Source organism: Vespula vulgaris, chromosome 22 (genome assembly GCF_905475345.1).
Source record: "Vespula vulgaris chromosome 22, iyVesVulg1.1, whole genome shotgun sequence".
In the NCBI taxonomy this organism is placed as follows: domain Eukaryota; kingdom Metazoa; phylum Arthropoda; class Insecta; order Hymenoptera; family Vespidae; genus Vespula; species Vespula vulgaris.
In genome coordinates this window covers 383,105-399,091 of record NC_066607.1, presented here as the reverse complement: position 1 = coordinate 399,091, position 15,987 = coordinate 383,105, and the positions used below count along the sequence as shown (strand labels likewise).

The 15,987-nt window shown below is 31.2% G+C and overlaps 1 long non-coding RNA gene across 1 annotated transcript in view; it reads right to left on the bottom strand.

Moving 5' to 3' along the window:
* Nucleotides 1-9,730: 9,730 nt before the first annotated feature.
* LOC127071709 (uncharacterized) overlaps nt 9,731-15,987 on the bottom strand; it is a 42,846-nt gene continuing 36,589 nt past the window's right edge. Inside the window, exon 6 of the long non-coding RNA XR_007785206.1 lies at nt 9,731-15,850. This is a non-coding gene — a long non-coding RNA (uncharacterized LOC127071709). The remainder of the gene's footprint in view (nt 15,851-15,987) is intronic.

The following is a 15,987-nucleotide window of genomic DNA, read 5'->3' as shown; positions in this document are numbered from 1 at the left end:
GAAATGATAGATTTTGGTAAGAATCAGTTTAACGAAACGCTGGTACGTTTAGTGTTAATGAAAGCCGGATGCTAAATCGAATATGCTGAAATATTTCGCGCTGTCCAATTGATTTAAGATTTCTATTATATTGGGTAACGGATAACTATCTTTAATTGTTTTTTTATTAAGCATGCAATAGTCTATTAGTAGTCTCCATCTTTTGTTTTCGTCTGCCTTTTTAGGAACAATCCATAAGGGAAATTTTCTTATAATATATCGTAAAGCCTATCAATTGTGTGTATGTCATAATCTTCAAAAACTGAGTATGCTCGAACACATAATTTGTTAATAATCAGGCGTTTCCTCCAAGTTTATGAAAATCAGTTCGCGAGCTCATTTACATGCGCGCGTGAGTGTACCGATGGAAATATTGTCATACTGAGGTATCATATTGTTTCCTGAATGGAAATATTATGCGATTCGTGTGGAACATAATATGCGTCATCTGCTTTGTAATGATCTCGCGAAACAATGTTTCTAATGTGGTGAGGTCGAGTTAAATGTTATATCCACTCGCAATGCTTCTTCGCGTTCGCAAATAGCACGGTCCTGCTTTTATAGATGTAGTTCTGTCTGAGCCTAAGAATAATATCTTTGACTTCCCTGTCATTTATACATCTAACACTGCTGCGCGTTTCCATTTTGTCAGCCGATTTGGATTGACTTCGGCTTATTCTATCGCTTGACATATTATTTTTGCGGATCTCACGACTGTAATCAATTTGAAAGAACACTAATACTATATTATGATTCATCAAATCTGATACACCCTTGTAACAACCATGTAATTAAAAAAGGGGACTGTTAAATATTATTATTTTTATATTTTCACAAATATTTTACTAAATTTCCTTAATAATACTTAGTGTATAATAATATATCATTAGGATCAGCAGTGTTGCAGTTTTTTGGTTTTATGCAACATGACGTGGAAAGATGGGGTGGATTCACGGAAAATCAATCTGTATAGTTACTGCAGAAATGTAATTATAATATGAAAAATGAAATAATCATACACGAGGAAATCGAACGAACTCAAATTATTCACGTGAATCATGCGATTCCGATAGGTGGAGACAAAGGAGTCACTAAAACATAGACTAGAATAAGATAAAAATATTTTTGGCCAAAACTAAAAATAGATATATAAAACTACATACAAAACTGCCGAAGCTACCAGACGAAGAAACTCGTGAGATTAAAAATACATCGATCCATGACAATTACCGACACTCCGAGCAAAACATCCGATAAAATCTCTACGGACATTGTAAATCTTTTGCCCAATACTTACGCCAATAACTATCTTCTAACGATTCAAGATCTCAACAAAATACTCACTAGTCATACCATTATCACAAGCTTCTTCGAGCGAGATAGCTGACGCCTTTATCAAACACGTCATTTGTCGTTTTAACGCACCCAAAGGAGTCTTAACTAATTGGGGTGCGAATTTTCTGTGGGAATTGATAAAAGTCGTAGCTAAAAAATTCAGGATAAATCAATATCAAATAAGCACATATTATCCTCAATCGAACGAATCGATAGAGATATTACACCACGTACTGGCAGAATTTTAAAAATATTTCGTAATTAACAATAACGATTGAGACAACTGGTTAGAAATAGCCATGTTCTCATATAATACTAGCGTACATGAAGACACGCAATACACGCCACACGAGCTTATCTTTGATCCGTTAGCCAAATGAACGCCAAATGACTCTCCTATAAATAATTTACGAAATAAAATTTACGCGTGTTGCTTATCAGAATTAAACGAACAATTAAATATTTTTCAAGTCGCTAAACATAATCTAAACCGAGCAAAAGATAGATCAAAGCATTATTATGATAAAAAACAAAGATCGATAAACTTTTAGATAGGAGATCGTGCGTACCTCTTAAAGGGCACGTTATCTCATGACGCAGGAACTCCTCTAAGGAATCTAATTTTTTTGAGGCCCGTGCTTAGTGAGAGGTAATAAATAGCACCTACCTTTATCTTAACAAATTGCTGCACTGCAATTTACATCCGATTTCGTGATGTCTCGGCTTGCGAGGGTCGGTTAGTGGCCAACTTTTCATCGAAATCTACCTCCTGAACGACGGAATTGGTATAGCTGATATCGAACGGGTCTCCTAGTCTTTGATTTGATTTCCAAAGCGTCATCGTACGGAGAAGTAGTAACGAAAGAAGTCATTCGTGCAGGTCGTCCTCACTGGTAATACAACGATATAGGGAGCAGAATTCGGATTCAAACAAATAATTTCGCGTAATTATTGGAAGAGAAGTTACGTGTAAGAAGGTTTGTCGATTGGGCCGCAGAGAACGATATTTTTGATTAAGTAACATATAAGCAAACGAATTAGATCTTACTATAGGATTCGTTTTGGAATAAATTAGAGTAATTCAATCGTTTCCTTTAGATACAACCGAGATTATTGACTTAAACTGATTTAACAACGCTTACTTTATTTAAAATGAATAATAAATTTGATATACAAAAAATGTTCTAAACAAATATAACTCAAAGTAGATAACCGAAATAATAATCCAAGAATAATAATCGAGATGACTGTGCAGCCGTTTATATAGAGAGCGACTACCAATCAATGAGAAGTGGCTTGCCGCTACGCTGTCATTGGTCCATCGCATCAATCCAATCCTGGCTCGTGGCAGAGTCAACCAATAAGATCCGCTCATTGCGGTGCTGTGCTGCTGTCGACTGTAGATGCGTGAAGTGTTGCATGTGGTGATGGGGATGTGTTTCTGTAGACTCGTCATATTATCGACATATGGTCGAGTACGTGTCTCGATCATGCTGTTTATCTCACGCATGTGTTGATGTTCATCGTCCTCGTACGTCTAGACTTGACTAAGCTTATGTTGTTCCTGTTATTTATGAGTAATTGCTTACAATATTAGCATGTTAAAATAGTATTAGTATTGGCGTATATGTATTATATAATATAAGCTTACGTATTTATTAAGTTAAGTATTACGGGATGTTATAATATGCGTATTACTGAGACGTATATTAGCAATATATGTGTATGTGTATGTGTGTTATTGCATGTGTTATTATATGTGTTAATAAATAAAGATGTGTGATTCGTATAAGGTAGATTCTTGTTCTAATTCTAACTTAATCTAATATACAAAATTGAAATACCGTTTATATGTAACAATGTTCGACAAAAATTAGTATCATAATTCGTAGTTTTACTTTATAAGTTTGAATTGGCGTAGGGCATAACACTCCCCCCTCCCCTAGTTGAAAATGTACATGCGTATACATGCATTTTAAACACAATCGTCAAGTATACGATTTAATTCCATGTATATCTTAGATCTACTTGAATTTTTTGCTAAATGTTCCTCGTCTGCGTGTGTTGTCTGTGATTCTGAAGTACTCTTGTCTTCTTAAGGGTTTTCAGGTTTCTTAGCTAAGTGAAGTAAGAGAGGTGTGAGTGAATCCTATAAAGCTTTTATTATGTAGATAGGCTCCATCTGTAGATGCCATGTAATGCATATCCGTGGAGAAAAGTTTCGGCAGACGTATTCTATAAATCAAAAACTGATGAATATTGTGAGTATACCAGAACCTGCTAATCCGAAAGTAACGAAGTCGTTCACTTGTGCTTGTGGCGATCTTATTTAACGAGTCTTCGTTCATGAGGTTGTATAATGAAATTTTCCCTGTAGATATTTGTTTTCCGCTAATTCCTCTGGCGAGTATGTCGGAGATGGCGAGTTTCTCTATGTCTTCCATTATGTCTGATCTTAATTTATTGAGATCATCATGGGAATAAATTTCGCTTGTTCCCAAATGCTCGGGGTCGATATACTTTCAGTTAAGTTGTATCATTGGTGGGGTCATCGACTCTACGAGTTTTGATGTTCGATATCACACGCCGTGCAAATTATACATATTAAGAGGTAACTTATCGTAATCCTTTGGTCAGTCTTCTTTTAATATTATGTGCATTTTTGGAATCAAGAAATGATCTATTTTGATATATTATTAGTAATTCTCTGTAACAATCCTTCACTTGCTATATTTTCACTTCAGCTGTAATACATTTAATTAAATGAATAACTTCTATTGTCAAAATTGTCATATATTGGTTTCTTCATTATGGTGTAAGCCATTTCGTCCGGAGCAAGGGATGCTAGTGAGAGTGGGTTTCTTAACACCTGTTGTTCCAAGATGTATTTTTGTTTTGTTATATCTATGTGTAGTGTGGTTAGTTGAGTTTTTATATGTCGCTCTACGTATATGAATCTAGAATTAACGTAGGCGAATATGTTCAGATTTTGTACAGAGGTTTTAGATTTGTCTTTGAAAGTCCTGTCTGGTGATATTTTCATGATGAATAATTTTGAGTTTTCTATGCGCGACAGAATACATTCATAGCAGCGAATTCGTTCGTGCGAATAAGCGTAAAAGTGACATCCTTGGTGGTTACCATGTATAACGTGAGACCCTCGGTCGATTTTTCCAGAGGTCAATTTTATTGCTGGTACTTCGTAGAGATTATATTTATTGAAACTACAACTGTCGTTTGGTATAACAAACCAGTAGCTCTCATTATAATCCGCATCGATACAGTGTTTTTCATTTAAGACGCAGATGGATGTTAATTAAATCTGGTTTTCTGTGGTTTAGTGGCGACATAATAGTCGCGTATCGTAATTTTCATTAAAGCTTGGACGACCACGTCATCTCAGGGACCGTAAGAGAGGACCGCTGTATTGAGATTCCTTAGAGTTACTATCCGTGGAAACAGTGGAAACAATGCAATTAAGAGTAAAGCTTCTTGTATCCATGTTGTTTTTTTCAACTTTGATAAAAAGATATTTGCCCCTAATGGAATTTATCATACATGAATCATTTTACAAATCGTGGTTGTGGCAACATATTGATATTTTTGCCACATAAGGGCCTTTGAGCGACATGTAGGTATGAAATATATATATATATATATATATATATATATATATATATATATTATATAAATATATATATGTCTCATATATATACGTACACAATTATGAAAATGAAATGGAAAATTACTTATTTTTTAACAATTATATAAAAAATATATGATTATACTGAATTAAAAATCTACATGCTTGGATATCCAGATGCACTCCTGAATACAATATTGCAGGCCATAGATATCCACACAATATTTAATGAGCGTGACTGTATTTTCGTAACTAAAACTCTACTTTAAAAGACTCTACTTTACTTAAAAATTTTTTAATACGAGGAATCGATTCTAATTTAGAAAAGAAAAATATAAGGATTAAACTTTAATTTGAAATGGAAAATGTAATGAGTCGACTTTATTTTAAAAGTTATAAATGCAATATTTCAAACTTAATTTAAAATAAAAATAGAAAAAATCTGATTTTAATTGAGAAAAAAAAATTCAAAGGACTCTAGTATACTTTGAAAGAAAAAGTAACTCTACTTTTAGGAAACTCAATGACTTTACTTTACTTCAAGAAACAAATTGTAAAGACTATATCAATTAACTAACTGCAAAAACTTGACTCTAATCGCAAAGATTCTAATTTTTCACGAACATTGTAGCAAGGAGATGGAATGGTTCATCATCTCCATCCAGGATCAAACTGCTACTACATTACTATGAGCATAAGTGTTAACGTAACGTAGTAAAGAGGATTTTGATAAGATCACAAGCTAATAACGAAGAATTCGATATGACGATCACCTTTGAAAAATAACTAGTAGTTAATAATTGTCCTCTTGAGCCAGATTTTGTGGGGGCCTCTTCAATATATAGTCTTTTTTTGTTTCGTGCTTTAACCACTGCATTGAAGTATTTCTTACGTACGAATGCAAGAAAAGTTTAGAAAAAACATATCGTTTTCAAAAAACACTATATCGTTTAAAACAACATACCTACAAAAATTGATATATCGCAGTGGATTATACTATAAGAATAAAATCGTTCCTAATTTAAATCAATCTAATTGTGACTTGATTTCATTTTACACACCATAACTCAAATCACTCGTGTCAATTATCGCAGGCATTCGACGAGATGCAATAATTGCAAGCTACTAATAAAAAACATTAGCTATATATTTTTTTTATTACGTAATTTAATGCTTGCGATATAAAGTATCGATATCTTTGAAACAGTATAATTACCATTGAAATATGATAAAATTCATGAATACATCTTCCTAAACGGCACTGACGAATCCTAACACGTATCTTTAATTGCATTTCCTGTTTTAATCTTTATTTATTTATTTAATAAAAAAAAGAAAAATAAAAGATTCATTTTCATTTTATTAATATTTGATTTATTCAGCGAAACTATTCTAGCCTGTAAACAATCAATGGACTCAAAGGATCCATCAATCGTGCACATTTACAGAAAACACTCGTCCCCCTTGATATAAGTCGAATGTTATCATGAAATAGGTTGAAATTATTGCTGAATAGATAAATCGTTGAATCATTGAATCGATGAATAATTAATTTGTAATTAAAATGGTACAAAGGAAGATTAATTGTATATTCCATATCAAAAGAATATGTTCAATGAATGAAAATGATTAAAAAAAATATGATTTAAACAATGAGTGTAAAGTAATGTTTAAAATAAAGAAATATACTTGCATATAATTGTATTCAGACAAAGTTTTACATTGATATAGATAAAGACGTTGTATTTTTAAATTTACACTTTCGACCGTTACAATATTTATTGCAACGCAATCCTCTTCTCCTGAATTAGTAGAAAGTGTCTTAATAATTTTAATAATCTTCGCACACCTCTTTACCTCCAGATTAGGGAGGAATTAATTCATCAATATTGGGATGCGCTAACTCTTGAGTAGAAAAGATAGTAGAAAGTTATTACATTAGACTAAAGATAGGAAATATAAATTCTTGATTTACATTATCTGATTGACATTCTCTCTGCACAAATATCAAGCCATAATTCCACATATTAAATAAAGGCTGAAATATAATAGATATTAGTTCCGTAAGGTAAGAGCTCCTAGCAAAAGTTATATATTTTGAGATCTGTACGGAATGAGGCGTAACATTAAACATAAAAGGGCAGTTATTCTGAGAATATGCAATATAACACGAATACTTCTCAACACAGACGAACAAGATTAGATCCGGCAGAATAAACGGCTCTCATCCCGAAAAACGAAAGAAAAAAATTATAATATTGTTATTATAATTTTATTGTTATTATATTATTATTGTTAATAATAAATCCTTATGGATATGAATAAAAACACGCCCATAGTAAATCTTTCCTATTGTAAGGAATGACAAAAAGGGAAACTATTGTTAGGATATATTTATTAATGTGTAAAGCAGGTTCCTAAAGAAAATAAAGATACCTCAGATGAGCATTCGAGGTTTATAGAAAAATATCCAAAAATTAACTTCATAAAAAAGTAAGATCTAACCGATTGAGTTATAATAATGCATAGTACGAGTTACAATGGAAAAGAATAAGAATAGTACAACAAGAACTGGAACTGGTAAATTACAACAAGCTATATCCCAAAAAACACACTTATGGAGAGAGAAACAAAAATACAAGAAACTGTATCCACATTCGAACACCATGAACAAGAAAAATTTGAAAAAGAAAGGGTAGAAGTACAATCCAACCAAAAACAAAACTTACAAAAACGAACACAAGAAATACAAAAAAATATTTTATCTAACTTACATAGAATCTAAATATACAGATTCTATATACAGATAATATATACAGGAAATACAAGAGAATCAACAAACAACAATAATCAAGCAAATAGATACAGTCATTCAAAATAAGATCAACGATTGTACAACGATGGAAAAATTATAACTTCTAATGTATAGAGGAAATCTATCTACAAAATTATACTCGAAATAGAAAGAACAAGAAACACCCAAAATACTACACACACACACACATTTCTATCAAGGATTCATTCTATCTACAATTTTTTTTTTTATTCTTTATCATATTTTTTTCTTTTCATACAAACTCGCATCGTATGTATCTTGCGTATGTATGTATCTGTAGAAAATCATGATTAGAATGTATAATAAATACAATGAAGAAATGATATTTATTTATGACATTACTGTATATAGAATATGTTATCTCTGTATTGATACACAAGTATCGTAATTTATGACTAAAAAAAGGAATAAATGACTGTGAAACAATCGATTATTTATAAAATCTTCATTCGACGAGAAATGTTGTCCGAACGACATCATATTACAAATGAATCAAAAAATATACACCTAGTTTCTTTGCAATAACTTTATACAAATAAATGACACACTAACGAAAACTGTTTCTATTAATAGTACACTATGTACAAAGATCATAGGTAAATTAAAAATTTTTCATAATGCATGAAAATAAATATTAAAATTTGAAAGCCACAAATTTTTAATCAGAGTATTTGTATACTCATGATATGTTTAATTTTAAAAGTATGTACACGCACATCATTGCACCATTATCAAAATAATATAAATAATTATTTGTTTATATGATGATCTTAATTTACTCACGATGATATTGTTTTTGAACTATGTTAACTATTTGTTATAGCAAAGAAAAATAAAGTATTCGTGTCCGTAGGAGATTCTTTTTTATAGGAACGTGGGGAAAATTACAGAAAAATTAGAGAAACTTTAAATTTAAATTTTACAACAGCGTAATATATTGTTATAAATTATAAGAAAAAGAAAATTATAGATAATAGGCCAGGATGAATTTGGTCAAATATACTAACAATTAGTGAGCGCTAAGTATTATACAAATAGCTATAAAAAATTAATTTATAAGTGTTCGAACATTATATAATGACATCATATCAACATTAGAAAAACGTATGTCGCCAACCTATAAGAAATATTTTACATTTTGTTGAAATATACGGCAGAGCTACGAGAAAGAAACTATTCATAGATAATACAAACGGAGAAAAATGCTTAGATTTTATTAAAACTTATGTAAATAAACCAATTGAATTTTGGAAACGTATTATTTTCTGAAGTGAATTTAATATTTTTGGCTCAGATGGGAAATAATTCGTCTGGGAAAAATTCAATATTAAGTTTTAACAAAAGAATCTTAGACCAAGTTTTAAACACGGCATTATGAGGGATATGTGATGATATGAGACTATATAATATACAGTAGTATTGAGAATATGGCACTTATCGAAGGAACAGTGAATGTTGAGAAGTATATCGAAGTGTTACGTAATAATTTTTAAAAAAGTGCAGTTAAATTGGGTCAGAATGAAACATTATTTTCAATAAGACAAGCACTTAAAGCATATTTTTAAGAAAATAAGAAAATGATTGTTATACAATGTTCCTCAACAATTTGTTACACCACTTGATACACAATCCCTTGATATTATTCAATCAAAAATATATGAGAGAATATATTGCAAATATATGACAAAATAATCCAATGGAAAATTCAACAGAGATATCAACAGAAATAAGCAAGAAACTGGTAGAATCTATATCAAGAATTAATTATTGAGATATTAAATAAATGCTTACGAAATATTAATTATAATGTACAACTTAAATAATCATAAGCTTTCTATTATTATTGTTAGTGTACAAATACTTTTTTGACACACAATTTCTTGTATTCATTGTATTATTTTTTTCTTTAAAAAAACTTTATGATCCAGTAGAATGTGATATGGCAGTGAGTGAAAATGGCAGTTCACCTTAACAATCTGTGCAGTCACATATATGCCATATAAACTCGGAATAAATTCCAATTCCAGATTTACCACATTTATTACATTACAATCACAGACACCGTTGGATGTAATGTAATAAATAATTGTAAACTATTGCAACAATACTGCAAACAAAGTACAATTTATTGCAAAACTATTGATGGAACCTGGAAAATTGCTAAAACTCAATCGAGATTTCGAGCTATCTTCTAAGATTACTCGACAAAAACAGCTGTCTTGAAGAAACTCAAACATTTTCAGAAATATTTATTAAATAAGCATTGATCTTGTTTGGAAAAACTCAAGAAAATTTATAATTACGTTATTGATAAATTTGAGGAAGCAAAATACAATTACAAAATCATACATGTCCGTACAAAAACATGATCTATGTCTGGGTTAGAACTAATTACACAATTGAAAGAGATAAAGTTATCTTTGAAACACCAACAGCTGTTTCAAGACGTTACCCAGATATAAAAATTAAGATTATCTCACTAGTCAAAATACGAAAAAGATATTGTTCGCTCATTGAAGTCATTTTGAAAATTATTATTGCTTTAATAGTTTTTTTTAGAGCATTTAATCAAAAAAATTTTCGCAAATGTTATGAATAATTAATCACTGATGTTGATACGCATGGTTTAAAATATAGACAGGAGATTGTCAATCGCAAACTCATTGATGCATTGCCATATGATTTATATATAAAGCATCTAATTATAAAATTAGTAACGTTCTTTATCGAAAGCTACATTTTGAGGTAAAATTTGAAGCGTTTGGAAATTTCCCTCGGCATGGCAATTAAATATCGAAAAGGGCAAGATCTACTCCTATATCAACGTGCGAAAGAGTTATGGAATAGATGATAATTGTCAGCAAATAATGTTTTTGGCCATCTCGTTAACTGTGCCGTCAGAGAACATTTGTGCTACAGGAAATTAAAACCTGATAAGAATATTTCGGCACATGATATACAACAATTGTACATTTCTAAAGATGGCGACATATCGAGTTTCTGATAACGTCTATAGTTTGATATGGGATGTAGATAACAATATTGTAGAATTACATAATTCGTATGTTACAAAATTTATTGGAGGAAAAGGAATAAATTTCTTTCCGCTACATAACTCGTATGTAGTTGTTATTAGTATGAAGTCGGACATTATATAGCAAAATTCATGACAAATTGTTAAATAAGAATCTAGAGAAAATGTTCACACAATTTATTTATCGAAGACTTCAGATTCATATTGTTATGCGCGCAATTATTCCTTTAATAAACAAGAACTTTATTAACATAATAAGAATAACTATATAACATAACAAGAATATTGAAATTATCGATTCTTTCAAGAGATACCGAAACAATATTTAACAATCGTACGACACGTTTTCTCAAGTCTCTTCCTTTATTAAATTTCTTCCGAAGAACATTACGTTGTTATCTGTCAGAATTGCTTGCTGCAATAAATACGATCTTCTAAATCGCGATTTACTCCGAACTCCGACTGATAACACTGTTCTTCCTTTCCGTAGTTGTCGGGACAATTTCCGAATTTTCTGTATCAGAGAACAAGAGTGGCAAGTCCACATCACACATTTTACTTAAGTGCTTTATTTAGATCATCCATCCAAAAGTGTTGATCTTTCGTATACTCTTTTAATTTTGCTAGATGATTCTGCTACCACTTGACCTTACTAAAAATGGAGCTAATCGATCCGAATGAACGATTCTATTCTTTTCTGTCGAAGATTTTCCTATGAAAAATACCATATCATTAATTTTTCTAAAAATTGTATACAGTCTTCGCTATTATTTTCCAGTTTCTATGCTTTTTCTTTTCTTCGTTGGGGATTAAACAAATAGCCTTCCTTAATTTTTTTTTTTTTTATTTATTTCTCGATCATGAAACGCTTCCATTCTACAGGATTTAATTTCCATCCACTCTTTTGCGGTACGATGAATTTCATGTAATTTCGTTCTAAATCACGACCCATACATGTACATAAGGTCCTTCTTTTTTCTTCGATCTAATGGTTTATATATTTTCCAATAATTCTATAGGCTAACAAATATAATGGGACTGATCGATACAACGCCGCAATCCGAGTTTTCTGGATTCCTAATAAATCTATAATATCTTTAAATAATTTGGACTCAAAGTTATTTCCCTGATTAGTATGCAATTTCAACGATACCTCATGTTTGGAGACAACCTGCTCGACAAAAATTTTAGCTACCGTTTTTACCCTAAAATATGTTTGTGGAAATGCTTCTACCCATTTATTGAAGCAATTCACTATAATTAGAAGAAGTCTGTTTCTCCGTGAAGATTTTGGGAAAGGATCCAAGACATTCATTTGCACACGTTTAAACTAAACATGTTTTACACCAATTTTTCATCCTACAGCCGATTCAATAATATTTTTTTCGGATCTTATCTAAGGTACGATTCACTTCGAAATGTCTTCCTGCGGGACTATCGTGCGCCTCCCTTAAAATTTCTTCCATTCTTGTCCGAGAAACAACAATCTGATCAGTATATGATTTCATACTCGGGTGCTTCCAATTTTAGAACAAAACATTCCTTTCAATAAAAAGGGAGTCTTATTAAGCTCAATATATTTTAAATGATGATTCTCTTAACGAAATTTCTTATTATTTTTCCTTTCTCTTTCGATTTTATTATGAAATTAATATCTGCCGGTTGCCAATCGTTCCAATTCTTGGATTCTTCACTTTCGAAAACTATCCTTCCAACCAAGTTTGTCCGTTCCTCTGTCGTCTCTCGTTTAGCACAATAATTGCATTGCATCTCTTTACATGGTCGTCTGAACAAACCATCCATGTTTCTGTGCGATTTTCCTCTTCTGTGAACAACTTCAAATTCATATCGTTCATCGGACGGCCAATTGTTCGTCCTAATCCTTAAAAGAGAGTAACCACCGAAGAGAAGCATGGTCCGTACGTAAAATAAATTTTATTTCATAAATAGTGATGAAATGTCTTAATGAAATCTATCGGAACGAGTAACTATCGCTTGGTCACGCAATAATTTTTTTTTTTTGCTTTATTCAGGACCCTACTGAAATAAACTATGACTAATTCTTTTGTATAAAACTCTAATTTTTGATACCGGCGGTACTTGTACGGAAAAAAGATGGTTCCTGAAGATTTTGCGTGGATTATAAGAGATTAAACACAGTGACAAATTTCTATCCGTTGTCGTGGATAAATGATTTACTCGATCAATTATCTGGGAGCAGAGGAAAGATACGAAAAAAGCAAATAATTCACGTGGAAGTAAGGATAATGAAGAAGTTTTGAATGTTTCAAGTTTTCAAATGTTAGATTCTGATGACAACCATGTGATAGTGCGAATAAAAAAGCACGTGAAAAGATTAGTTATAAAAAATGAAAGTAATAAAGAAGGAAACGAACAATATACCAATAATTTGGAATTATTTTCAGTCTTATGGTATAAAAAACTTTATCTTGAATCAGTTAAGTGAAAATCACGAATTTTTAGTATTATTTTTTATTGTTTTTGATGAAAATTTGTGGGATATATTAATTACACAAACAAATCTTTACGTACATATTAATATAAATAATGAACGACGAGAAGAGAAGGAAGGTGATACTTGGTTTCCCGTTATCCATGATGAAAAGAAAGCCTACTCTATTTTAATGACATAAGTCAAAAAATTAAATATACAAATGTACTGGTCTAAATGAGAAGTGATAGAAACTCCTATATTCGGGAAAATTTTCACATTTCTCCGATAAGAAAACGACTGACAGTAATGAATTCTAAATGTAAGATCAATCATTATTTTCTGGAACGAAAAATTTAATAAAATTTACACATCGGATATAAATATAAATATTGATGAATCATTAATGAGATATAAAGGCCGCTTTATAATATATAAATTTAATCCGTTTAAACGAGCGAGATTTGGATTAAAAATATATAAATTATATGATGCACATAATGGGTTCTGCTGCAATTTTAAAATATATACTGGTCAAGGTAAAATTCATCCAAATGATAGTGCATTACAAAATGTTATGGAATTGATGAAATCCATAGTAAACAAAGGACATTGTTCCTTGATTCCTCTAATTGTAAAGTTTGGCGCAAGAAAGGATATCTCGTTGCATTTATAAACTGAGTGTAAAGAATTTTATCCTGCATCTCTGTTGTGCACACTCTATATATGCAAACTGCGAAAATCTATCTAAGTTTACGGCCAAAGCAGCTAATCCTCTCCTGCCCTCTATCTTCGATTATCAAACTCGTTATAATTCCTCTGTACGCTAAAGTTTTCTTCAAAACGCATCTCTAACTGCACTTTTAATTTTAAAAACAACAATTTCAACAAATCCCTAATTGTCTTCAAACTAATCACGTTTTTTTCCGTAAACATGGCGCTAGAACCACCGTCTTCGCCGACTCATTCCAGTTATTAGCTCTCGCAACAAACTTGAAATGCGTAAGAAATTTCCTAAACGATTTTTTCCTGTCATAATTATTTGATTTTACTAGAAAACCTAATCCGATTGCAGAATTTCCCGCAATATTTCTTGCATCATCAATTTCATTCTGCACTTAACTTAACATCTAACGTATAATTTTGCTCTAAATTCTCTAAATTCCGCTATGCAATATTCAATCTATTTGTCTCATTTGAAAAATCACCTATCTTACCTATTCAGTTTAGTTCTTTTTGAAAAATGTCGAGATGAACCTCCATCCGTTCACTCCATTTTGTATTACGTCTCTTCTCTTGAAGTTTCTTTCGCTATTCCCCGAATTTCTCCCGAAGCTCTTGCACTAGAAGCGTGAGCGTCTGTTATTGCGACACGTCTTTTTAAGTCAAGCTCCTTTGGAAGACGGACACATCTTGTTGTTATCTCTCAGAATCGTTTGCTGGCTAGATACGATCTTTTAAATCGAAGTTCACTTCGAATTCTTATAGGCCGGTTTGTAACAATATATAACGAAAGAATAAAATCCATCAAGGTCACAGGAATTTTGAAAATTATAAAATTCAAAATGACGATGATTGTAGCCCATACATGACTTTTCCCTTAACTGACTACTTTTTCAACAAAATATATTAAATCCAGGGAAAGAACAGGATTCTTTGAAGATACTCCTAATTCATTCTTTTTCGCACTCGTCATTAAAGTCACATACGTCTCGAACGATATTACAACTGTAAGTTATCATGAAATTAAATAGCGAATATAATTTCAATTATAAAAATTCTTTTTATTTATATTCAATACAAGCATAATATTCAATAAATGCTCAGTATTAGTAATTCTCCATTTACAACAAGAGGAGGATCGATTTCAGTTCAATCGAAACTGATTAGCATAAGTCGAGCATTATTCAAGACAGATGATTTTAATTTACAATAGATCTTTACGCCAACAAACATTATGCAACTACCCGTATCAAAATAAGCACGGATCTTTAAATCTATAAATGTGATACCAAAATAATAAAGCGATACTATTTACGATTTTCTCATTTTTATTATTACCTCTTTGTTTACCTCTGTATTCGTGCCGTATTTGAAAAATATACGCATGACTGATTGCATTTAAAGCAGTTTAATGTTTATGATTTACCAAAATTATAATATCTTTACAATTATAATATCGTCACAATTATAACATCGTACAGTCTTAATTCGATGCTGCCATCTTTTTGATGATTCATGCATTGACAAAAACCATCTTCCTGCTGTCGCTCGAACATTCCTGAAAACTTGCGTTGTTTATTTACCGAATTTCTATATAAGCTCATAGAAGTTCTTTAAAGTCACATATACAATCCTTTCACTTTATAAGATATTACTTTGTTTTTTTCCTCATCTAGAATTTCATCATCTGGATCAATATTGTCGTATCAATATTTTGTTCTTGTCTGTTCCTTTAGCAACCAGCTCTTTCATTACTAATCTTGTAATTTTCCGTTCTTCTTCATTTTTCTGTTAGACAATGTTTTATGTAATAAATATTACTAACTTTAATGGAAAATTTTTAATATCAATTTCTCACGATATTTTCGTTTGAAATATATAGTTTCATAAATCACGTCAGATCGTCTGGCGAATATTAATTTTTG